This window comes from Pinus tabuliformis, chromosome 9 (assembly GCF_031772625.1).
Source record: "Pinus tabuliformis cultivar Carrire ecotype Pingquan chromosome 9, CPIR1, whole genome shotgun sequence".
NCBI classification, from domain to species: Eukaryota; Viridiplantae; Streptophyta; class Pinopsida; order Pinales; family Pinaceae; genus Pinus; species Pinus tabuliformis.
This window is the reverse complement of record NC_142307.1, coordinates 535,759,351-535,772,240: the sequence shown is the minus strand read 5'-3', so window position 1 is coordinate 535,772,240 and position 12,890 is coordinate 535,759,351.

The window sequence follows — 12,890 nt, the reverse complement described above, 5'->3', positions numbered from 1 at the left end:
CCTTCCCCTTTAACTAACAAACCCTTTTTTTTCTAAAGATTTAAAAAATTAATTCAAAATTAATTTTTTTTCTAAAATCATGTTTAAGTCGCTTAATCTGTAAAGTTTAAGTTGTTTTATGGAATTTAGAATATTAAATTTATTTATACATTTATTTATACATTTTAAATAACAAAAAATTACAATCTTACTTAAAATTTTATTATCAAATTTGGAAAAAAAAAAACTATTTAATCTGACTTAAAATAAGGAAGAAAAATCCCAAATAAAAACAAATATAGTATTCCTTTCAAATTTACTCAAACAATATTGTTATTATAGAACTTCAATCAACAACAAAAGCTCAGAACTTCCAAAAGAAACAATCATGGGGGAACTCGCACAACACTCTTATGAATCTCAACCTCAGTGAAAAGACAAGACAAGATTTGACTAAGAAGTCTTATTATGTTCACATGGATAGAAAACTATTTGAACTAAATGTTAGTGAAGAAGGTTTGGTCGAATCCCTAGTTAGCAGGAACTGCATCGTTGAAAGTAAGTGTTTTTCCATCACTGATTGTTATCATGAAGGAGAGTGCCTTCCCTCTGAGGTTGCCAACACTGCTTAGCCAATTGGCACCCTAGTTCCTCTGCATCAGTTGCCAATCAGGAAAGTTAGTTGATTTCACCAACACGCCTCTCAAGTCCCCACTCCCACCAATGTTTGTGATGACCACCAGATTAAAGTAGGAATTCCCTTTCACTGTAAACCTCACTCCTCCATTCTTTAGGCATGGCACCCTTTTGTAAAATACAGGAACAATTCCTGCTTTGTAGGGTGCAATGGTGAGGTATGTAGGCATCGACAAGTCAAAGTGATGCCTAGGAGGGTTGCACCATCAAGCTCCATATGGAGGACACAAATTGGTAGCAGTGGCTGTAATTCTCCTTCTACCTGGAAGGCACCAAGCTCGATCAGATTTCACATCTTACACCAAGTGAAAGAAGGACCCGTAGGCCTCCCCTGCTCTAAAAAGGGCACCGCTCAGTGTTGTGTTTCTTATCCCGTACCCACCTGGTTACATATTGTCGTAGCCACAAGCTCCTCCTGACATGCCACACCATCAATGATAAAAAAAACTAGGTTTTATATATAATTAGATTTGTGGTAGAATACTACCCTTCTCATTCAAGTTGTAATGTCAGTGTCGTAAATATACCAACTTAATCATCATCAACTAGCTAGCCCCAGTTTCCATTGTCTTAGTGGGAATGCTATCAACAAAAATTTATCCACTTTTATGAATTTGTTATTCAAACAACAAGTTTTACCTATTCAAAGCCACTAATCATACAGGTTTCTTCTCACTTTTAATATGCACTAAATGTTACTCAGAGAATGGATAATTTTAAAATATTAATGGTAAATATTATTCTAAATATAATTGCTTGATAGGTTTATAGGTTTATATAACCCTTAAAATTTTTTAATGTAAATAGATTTTTTTCCATCATGGTCACCTATATAGAAGGTTCAATCTATTAAATTTAAGTGTTAAAAAAATTAATGTATGAAGTGTTTTTCAATTATAATCACCCATATGGAAGGTTAAATTTAAAATAAACATATCTTTCCACTTAATTAATATATATTTATATTTAAAATTTCTAAAATAAACACGCATTTCCACGTAATTAATATATGTTTGTATTTAAAATTTAAGCGTAATAAATTTTTCATATATAATAGAATTATATATATATATATATATATATATATATATATATATATATATATATAGATATATAAATTAGTTTCATCTATTTTTTAAATCAAACAAAATTATTTATTTTTCTAATAATTTAATGTTAAATTATTTCATATAAATCATTTAATTAATCTAAATTTAAAATTTAAAATTTATTTTTCATATATATAAATTATAAATTATAATAATAATTATAATGTTAATGTTAATGTTAATGTTAATGTTAATGTTAATGCGACAACATTTTTTTTTATAATAAATTCTAAATAACACTTAAAATAAGATGGCTTAATCCAAACTTAAAGATTAATAATTTAAAATTATAATATCATTTAATGAAAATATAAGTTTAATATTATAATAATTTTATACCAAAATCATTTAAAATAGTGCTTAAAACAAGATGATTTAGTTGGAACTTAACAATTAGTCTATGTCATTAAAATGAAATAGTTTTTTTAACTGGAAAATGCTTGTACAACTAGATGTACGATAAAGAGTATGATGCAGTCCTTATATTTTATGCAATACTATTAATAAAAACTATATGGTAAAGGATTAAATCTATGTCATTTTTCTAGTTATAATAATTGGTATTCTTTCCAAAAGGAGATTACATAAAGATTACATCCAGATGTACGATGAAGAGTATGATGAAGTCCCTATATTTTATGCAATATGATTAATAACAACTACGTGGTAAAGGATTAAATGTATGCCTTTTATTTAGTTGTAATAATTGATATTCTTTCCAAAAGGAGATTACATAAATATTACATCCAACCAAAGTGTCTAGATAACAAAGATCAAAGAGGGAGTAACAGAGATTTTTCCTAAGCAACAAGGAAACTAGACTCCTGCCAACATTTAAGTTCCACATACCAAACTCCAAGGATCCGAGAAAGGAAAGACCATAAACAAAAAGCAGATACCATGCATCTGCTAGCTAGAAGCTACAATAGAACCAAAATTACATGATAATTTTTTTTACCCAATACCATATATGTAATAGCTAGAGTTTACAACAAAGTCAATGGTGATACACCACAAACAAAATACATAAACATTTTTCACCATCCACGAATAACTTCTCCAGCAAAACGAAAGATCCATCACCAAAACCAAGATTAAAGGTCCATCCAGCGCATACAGAAAATACACGGCTATAGAACAACACTTAAAGTGAAATCAGAAACAAGTCCCTGCTCATACCCAAACAAGAACAAAACTAGGAACACCACATAAATGACCAAATATTTTCGCAAGTCCTTGTAGTTAAAATAAATATAACCATTAGCATCACTAGAGCAAACTTTTCAAGAAAAAGACTAAAACTTTAATACCAATTACTAGTCCAGGTCTGAAGAGATGATAATAAGATCTTGAGAATTACTAGTGGATCAATAGAATTAGGGGGATCTATAAGATCACTCGACCCCAAGTTCGACACCAGAAAACTTTCCACCTAACTCAGACGAGAGTCAATATTATTCATATAGAATCTATGGTTCCTTAACGTATGCTTGATGTCTTCCGGTCAGAGAAAACATTGTAGTTTTCAATTTTTTTGTTTTTAAAAGTGAGACATAATGAAGTCTCCATTTTTTTATGCAAGGACAAAGAGTGCAAGAAGTGAATTCATTGCTTTCAAAATCTACTCGGATCTCGAATCCATTTCATACACTCACCAATAATCTCTTAATCAAAATAATAGGGGTGGGACCATGATTCTTTTGACACAAGCAACATAATTTCATTCCTCACTTCAAGAGGAACATCATTGAAAAAAGTAGCCACTGAGTCTTAGGAAAAAGGAAAAATTCTTTTAAATCTGACATTACCTACACCACCTCTTATGCTTACCTTTCTCTTCAAATGAGTCATAATAGGAAGAACTGCTTAGAGCACCATGACCAAAATAACATGTAAGCAAACGAACCACTGCTCCTTCAGTGCCAGACTGAAAGGCAATCAAATCATCTCCCAAATGCCACACCAAGGTTCTAGATTGAAGTATAGATTGAAATTAACCACAATTAAAAAACATGAGACATATAAAATTATAGTGCCAAACCAAATAATGAAGACTCCGAATACTCAAATGAACAACAACACCACTCCCAACACAAAAAGAAAATGATAGCATAAACAAGGTGATACCCAAAATAAAGAGAACAATGTGTTCTTTAATTGACTAAACGATGCCCCATTTCACATACATATGGAACTTCAGAGATGTAAACCATAAATGACTGAGAAAAACCATGAAGAAATTCCAAAACTTGATAGACACATCTAGCATCCCCTATGCTTTAGTACAAAATGGAAATATGATTGAAATGCCAGCATCCAAACATAAGAACTCAATAGGGATAAGAAATACCTCTGAATTTTCTATCTAGGTTTCTAGTGAAATGGAATGCGTGACCACTAGTTCAAACGTAGGCCCAATCTCTGTAGCATGCAAATAAAGAGCGAAGAACATCAAACCCACCTACTAACCAACATAAACAAGATCACAAATAAGACTACATTCTCAGAAGTAGACCTAAGCTTATTTACATGAACATAAAAGACTAAGGAATGAGACCAAGTGAAGGAGGTTGAGGATTTATCCTTACCTCCACTCCCTCAATGAACATACCTCTTCCATTCTCCTACATTTACCATGCATTTATAACAATAAATCGTCAGGTTTAAGAACTAACTCCCCTTACTTGTAAGCTACCATGTCATGTCTAGAATGAGATAAATGTTATTACAACATACCTTCCAAACATTAGTCATTCCCTCCACCATTCACACCCCCATTAGGTGAAGGATTAAATGTCATGTGAATTGTGTATGTGTTGTTAGATTTCAATTTTTATTAGATTACGTAAATAATAACTTTATAACTCTTTGGTATCTTGTATATATTGTTGAATCTAAAAAAGATATTTGCGAGAAATTATTAAATGTTGTATGTAATTATGTATATATAATAATATTGTTAAATCTAAAATTCTATATTTCTTGGGATTGAGTATATTTTAGTTGTCAAATCTAACAAATATATATATATATATATATATATATATATATAATATATATATATATATATATATATATATATATATATATATATATATAAACCTTGATTTATAATAGAATATTCGCTAATGAAATATATACAATCTTAATTTATAATAGAATATTCGCTAAAAAACTATATACAATCTTAATTTATAATAGAATATTTACTTATTAAATTAAAAGGAAAATTGGAAAAAAATAATAAAATAGTTTGAAAAGGTGAAAAGTTAAAATAATTTGATAGTGTTAGTTGTAGGAAGTTTTCTCCTCTAAACACATCTACATAGTTGTTAATTCCTCTAGTCACAAAATAAATAAATAAATAAATAAAGTAGAAATAATTTAAATATAAAATGTTTTACACTAAGAATAATGAGAGGCTTTAAAATCTATCATGGGGGAGATGTTGTCATGCATGTACATACCATAACATTATATTAGAAAATAAACTATTTAAAAAAAAAAAATTATAACTATATGAGTATGCATATTTCCATAATTAGAAGTCATGTTTTGTCAATCTTGCTTCTAGAAACATTGTGTATTATATACGACTTCAAAATTAGAATTTATGTTTTGCTAGTATTTTTTCTAAAAATAATGTCTATGATAGAAAAATTACCTAAGTTTATGGTGGATTCTCTACTCATCATCAAAGACACATATGCTCTTTTGGACTTTTTGGTTCGCATCTTTCCCAAAGGTCTTATCTATTTTCTCTTTAAGACAAACCTCAAATAGAAGTTATGAATTGATAATAGGAATTTATGTTTTGTTAATATTTATTCTAAGAACATTGTGTATATAGTATACTAAATGACCGACCTATCAAATGGATGATCCACCCATTATCGTAATGGACAATTTTAAATATACTTTAGGATAGGTGAAGTGTCCACTGTCCACCCCAAATTTAAATTATTTCATATATATAATACAAAATATTTCTAAACAGAAAATTGGAAAAAAAATAATATATATATATATATAATTTTAATTTTAATTTAATTTCATGCTTTTCATATTTTGAATCAATTTTAAATTAATTATTTTTTTTAATTGGTAGAAGTATATTAAATGGTACAATATGAGAGAAATATGTAATGTCTTATGAGGCGTAATTTCTTTTTTTAAATCAAGAGTTTAGAGCTGTCATTTTAAAAATAAAAGTAAAATAATCAATAAATAACAAAATAAGTAAATATATATATATATATATATATATATATATATATATATATAATTTAAAGGTATTATTAATTATTGTGTTAATTGGCTCATTCTATAGTTTAGTATGAGAATGTTGTGTCATTCCTTACACGTTCAACTTGAAGTTGTATCATGTCCCTTTTAAAATAAAAATAGACTAGCAATTGCCCCTAAAGCTACTGAGATACACCGAACGAATTGAACATGCCTATGAGTTACTTCAAAAATGTTTTAGCAAAGGAAAGCTAGCAACCTAAGGGTGGAGGATGGAGGGGAGGAAATATGTTCAGGCTTGCAATAGTCTCACACTTATGTCAATGCCTGTCGGATGGATGTTACTTGAACCACATGGCTAAATCATTTTTTCCCAATCATAGGACTATGTCAAAATCTTATATACATATTATATCCAAGCTATAGCATGCAAGGTAATGAGGAGAAAGATTACCATATGTCCTTGTGGTCACTTGCGCACAAAAAATGTAATTTCACAGAGGAAATGAATAAACATAGTATGCATTGATAATGATATTAAATAAAGATCATCTTTCACTCGAGTGACCATCAAATTCCAGGATATTCTGAAATCAACATAAAGAAGGGGATTCATTTTAGAATTTTAGCTATCTCCTTTTAAAAATTTTAAATTAATTTGGAGCCATTGATTCCAGTTTTAAATTTAAATTTAGATTTTGTCTAGCAAAGATTTGTTGGAATTGCAAATTTATGTAGTGTAGTTTACACAATCCAAGTGTCCAAAAGTAAATTTTCAAGGCAATGTATCCATTTATGCATTCAAAAATACAGTTTTAAAAATGAAAAGTTACACATTCTATATGCATATATAGAACCAATATGGATCTTTTTTGAAGAGAATTAAATGTATGCATACCTTTTTTCAAGTTTTGCACTATAAAAGGGATCCCATAGGCTATCTTTAGACCTGTGGACGTTAAAATTTTCTTTCTCATCTTTTCAGAAGTAATTATGGTTGCCTTTGCACATCTCAGGTCCCACAATAATAAGTGACCATGTAAGTTAACCATAGTTAATAAGATTTTATGTCAAGGATGATCATTCCTAAACAAAAAATTACCCAATAATGTTTCAGGTTGAACATGATTTAAGGTGGGATTTTATCATAATTAGTTAAAGAAAATTTCTGTGGGACTTATCTTAAGAATCCCTAAAGCAGGAATTTCTATACAGACTTTACCAAAAATTTAGATATTTTCTATTATGTCAAAAAAATGGTTAGGTTATGATCTAGCTGTACATTGGCTATAAATCAGTTAAGAAAAATAAAAATCAAGCCCATTTAATTTTTCAAACAAACATTTTATGTCATTCTAGCTAAAAAAATCCCTTAAACACCTAAAGGAAATCTTTAAAAATACATAATTTATTATAGATCTTATCATATTTATTAATATACTATCATTAAGAATAGTGTAAAATGCCATGCTGAAAATGACTTTTTTAAATAAAATTTAATTTAAGGTGTATGTTCCCCACTGCATCATAGGTATCTTGGATTTTGAACATAAAGCTCCATAATCACATCCTAAAAATGAATATATTTAGTTCTTATTTATGATCTATAAATAAATATTCGAGTGCACTATCATAATGAACCTATGTAAAACCCTTGTACCATTCCTAGTTCCAAGATGAAGATAATTCATTATATTTTAATAAAATAAGAACGTTTTTCTTGTAAAAGTTTTTACGACTTCATTAATTGATTAGTTGCATGAGTCTACTCATTTATATTTTATTTTCAATGCCATAATATAATGACGTATATTTATCTAATATCCCCCCCCCCCACACACACACACACACACATATATATATATGCACCAAAGTATTCTTATACACAAAGATTGACAAGGTTTATTAATGGTTAATTATGGAAATAATCATAGCTATATGCCATATTATAAATGAAATTAAACTTCTTCACATAAGTTATAAACCCAAGTTGACCAAGATTTACTCCAACCTAGACATTTTGAAGCCTCTAGAACATGGGTTCCCCGTGGCTGCTCCTTCCTCAAGATTGTGGAACCATCCACAACAAAGACAGACTTTGGGATTGGAAATAGATAAACACTGTGTGGAAATTGGGGTTGGATCAACGATGGAGAGTGCAGGAAGGGAGTTTGTTAGGTCCATATACTACTAGTGTAACCCCTTATTATTATTAGTGGAAGACCCTTATTATATTGTTGTGCCCTTACATTATTATTGTTATGTCAGCTTTGACTATATTATGACCCCTTAGACTTCTATATATAAAAAGGAGGTATTTTCATTTGTATCATCCAAGAATTGTTCATTTGTGTAATGTAAAGGAGGTTGCCCGCTCAAAGAGGTTTATTTATAAGGCTTTGATCTATAATTTCTATCTTTTTGTGAGCTGCTTTCATAACATTTGGTATCAGAGCTTTGGATTCTAGGATTTCGCTGCCCCAAATCGGTCATCATGGAATTTTCACTATAACTATTTCACTACGAAGTTTCAGAAGCTAACAAAATAACAAATTTGAGAAGAAATCGGTTTGAACCTCGGGTCCAAATTTCATATCTTTTCTCGCTATATTTTTGGAGCTATGATCTGAGGAAGTTAGGGTTTTTGTAAGCTCCATAATTTCATCTCAAATAGGTCATCGTGAAAGTTTCGCTATAATTTTTGTTTCTATGAAGGTCCAGACTCTAAAATTAAAAACCATTTGATCCGGAATCTTGGTGAAGCTCGGGTCTGAATTTCAGATCTTGTCTCTCTATATTTTTGGATATATAATATGAGGAAGTTAGGGCTTTTGTATACTCCTGAACTAAATTATAAACAGGTCTGAAGGTCAAAACAGTAACACTTGGCACTTCGTACAAGTTCTCTCTACTGAATAAGTATATAAGCAGGTCACCTTGGGAGATGAGGCATAAATCTTTCCTCGAGAATCCAATTGTGATCAGACTTGAAGAGTTAGAAAGCAGGATCAGAGGGCTATTAGAAGCCAAAATATTATAACTTGAAGATCCAAAATTACAAAGTTACAGTTGTTTCAAGATCGAGCTCCTGAAATCAAGAAAAAGTGAGATGAAGAAGTTTGATGGCAAGGATCTGGTAAATTGGATACTACAGATGAAGAAATATTTTGATCTCCATGGTGTACCACTGTTACAAAAGGTATGTATTGCGTCTAATTATTTAGAACTGAATCAATTTTTTATGGTATAAAGGGCTTTGTTCTCGTAAACCACTTGTCACATGGTCAATTTTCACACAGGAAATGATAGCACATTATGTGGATACAAAGAGAAACATCTTTTTTAGTTAATTGATAAATCTCAAACAAAATAGTTCAATGGCAAATCACATTGAGGACTTACAAAAATTGAATACAAGGGTAAATGATATTCTAGAGAAGCAAAAGATAAATAGTTTTACCTATGCCATGGAAGCTGGTATCAATGGTATGAAATCATATTGGAAGAAAGGCATGGAAGATTTGAAGAAATACATGGAAGGTTTGAAGGAAGGTGAGGCAAAGCTGCTACAAGAAAGGCTTCCTAATGACAAAAGGGATCAAGAAAGATCAAAAGAAGAGGATATACATTGGGAACCAACCCTAGAGAAAGAACAAATGAATCCGACCATATCTTGTATTGAAATGGCAGGAATTACCACTCCTCAAACTCTCAAGATATAAGGACATATCAAGAAGAAGAAGTTTCAAGCATTGAAATATTTGGAAGAAAAGTATCAAGAAACATCAAAAGAAAAGTATACTCACTAGGAACCAACCCTAGAGAAAGAAGGAATGAATCTAACCATATCTTGTACGGCATTGGTCAGAATTACCACTCCTCAAACTATAAAGATAGAAGGACAGATCAAGAAGAAAAAATTAATAGTGTTGATTGATTTGGTAGTACCCATAATTCTATTCATTGTACGATAGCCAAGGAATTTAATTGCTTCCTATATCCAACACCAGAGTGTCAAGTGACGGTTGTAAGTGGAGGAACCATAAATTGCTTTGGAAAGTGCCATAATATCAAGCTATCCATGGGAGAATATGTACTTAATATCCCAATGCTTTCCATTCCAATGGGTGGTGTTGATATTGTACTAGGAATCGAATGGCTACAATCCTTGGGTACAATAGCTTTTAATTTTCAATAACTTTTCATGAAATTTTCTTCAGAATGTAAGGAAGTTGAATTAAGGGGTATCATAGGGAGACCAGGAAAGATAATCAGCTCTAACGGGATGAAAAATCTTCTAAATAAAGAACAATGAGGTGTAATTGCACAATTATGTTCGCTAATGTTTCCCACATCGAAATCATCTATTTCTCTAGATCTCCAAAATGTCTTGGACAATAATTCCAAGGTATTTGAGACTCCCAAAGGTCTCCCACGTATTCATGATCATGATCAGGCTATTCATTTGATTACAAGTAGAGTTCCTCCAAACGTCAAGCCTTATAGATATCCATATGCCCAAAGGAGTGAAATTTAACGTATGGTTGTAGAAATGGTAGAGGTTGGTATAATTATCCAACAAAAATTTGATAAAAAAAGCAAGGGATGAATGGAAGAATGGTGAACTAGGGTGGGAACTCATTCAAAATTTGTCGAAGATCCCAGTTCCAACAATATTTCCACAACTTGACAAGGAAGCGAAAATCACATTGGAACTTGAAGCATTCACAAAACCGAAAAGTCGACAGCTACGAAATTGATCAATTTCAAAGTATCTCATCAAGTGGAAGCACATTTCCACTGAAGATTCCACATGGAAGGATGCTAATTTTATACAGTAACATCCATAACTACTCAAGCATTGAGGACAACACATTTTGAAGGAGAGGGTCATGTTGGGTCCCTATGCTACTAGTGTAACCCTTTATTATTATTAGTGCAACCACCTTATTATATTGTTGTGCCCATGTAGTACCCATATTGTTATTATTGTGCCCCATACAAACCCACTATTTTTATTGTTGTGCCCTTACATTATTATAGTTATGTCGGCTCTGATTATATTATGACCCCTTAGACTCCTATATATAGAAAGGAGGTCTTGTCATTTGTATCATCCAAGAATTGTTCCTTTGCGTAATATAAAGGAGGTTTCCCCCTCGAAGAGGCTTATTTCTAAGGCATTGATCTATCTTTTCTATATTTTTGTGAGCTAGTTGCATAACAGAGTTATAGGGTGACTACCCTCCCCTCTCAAGCGACATGCCGCCTCATTGTGCTTGTTCATTGTACTGGAACCCCCCTCTGTAATGCCTTCATGGTTTAATGGTTTTTTTTTAGTCTCAACAATCCTGGTGCCCTTCGAGAGGTGTTATTTTATGTGCATATATGTTTCTAGCCAAGGTTCTCACTCATAAGATTCTTTCTACCCTTCTAAGCTCAAGATTCCACTCTGTTTTCATATGTCATAAGCCTGATGTTGTTGTTGTTACATTACAAGGAAGATGGTTGGTAGTCGTTCCAATTCTAGATTCTATTTATCTACCCTTCTCGGCTCCACACCTCATTATGCAGCTTAGGTAACATTCAATCTAAATGCGTTTATTTTTTTTTAAAGAGAAAATTCCATATGGTTTTTCCCATTTAACGTAACCATATTTTATTTTTGTTTACAAGAGGGTTTTCCTTTCAAATTTTGAAGGGTCATATGGGGAGCCTTGGTCAATAGGCTTTCACGTGTGACCATGTTACTACAAGATGTGAAATTCAAAGTTTTCTTACATTGTAAACATATTATTTTCCTTGTTTTCTCCTTATTGACAACCCAAAGGGTTTCTGCTTCATTTCAAGTTTTGATTTAATGGGCCGCAGGGGAAAGTCATTTTGTATTTTTCATTTTAGAAACCCTCAGCCCAATTTGGCCTTAACAGGGAAGAAGGGTTCTTATTATATCTCAAGAATACTCAAGCTGAGTCATTGTTATTACCTTGAACAATCATTATTGTCTTGTATTGTTAATATGTTTTATTATGTTCTGGGTTCACTATTTTATGCTATGTTGTTCTTACACTATACTGTGTTATACTGTTGTTCCTCAATTAACTGCGTTTCCTAGAACATATTTATTATGGAATGTAATACATGGAAGTTTTATTTTGATTGTTGGAAAATGTGTGTATTCATTATAATGAAATATATGTTCCTCGAAGCATGATTTATTAGAATACTCCCACATGTGAATGCAGGTCAAGGATTTTTTAGTTTTTATTATGAGAATACTACTTGTTTATATTGTTATAGTGGTCTTCTTGTTATTATATCTAGGGTTTCTTCCTACTATAAATTGCTAACAAGATTAAGGGATTGTTCCTCAGCTACTAGAAGATGGCCTAGCCCAGGGAACCAACCCTACATCTCTCGGTTCCTCTATTGCCATATTGTTGCTTTTATTTTCCATATAGTGAGTAGACTCACATTTTCATGGTTTTAAATATAGTTCAAACATTTCCTTCCTATTTCCAACCATGTCCCTCCAGACCTAGAACTCCGCACGATTTTCTTGGATAGTAACCTTCAACTTGGAAGTGCTTCTACTACTTGAACCTGCAATAACATTCCTCGAATATTCCCAGAGTATGGGAATCATTTGTTTCAAATATAACTACAATGATTTAAACATGTTTATGTAATGTAATTTGGCACCGTTAAGCACAACACTTGTTTAAATTACACAATTTAATAGTACTATCATTGTTTCCATTCAAACCCTATTTAAATATAGTTCTTTCCAGGATTGTTCATGGCCATTCTTTCTCAGACAAAAATACCCACGCCTTGATTTACCAAAACTATTAGAGACAT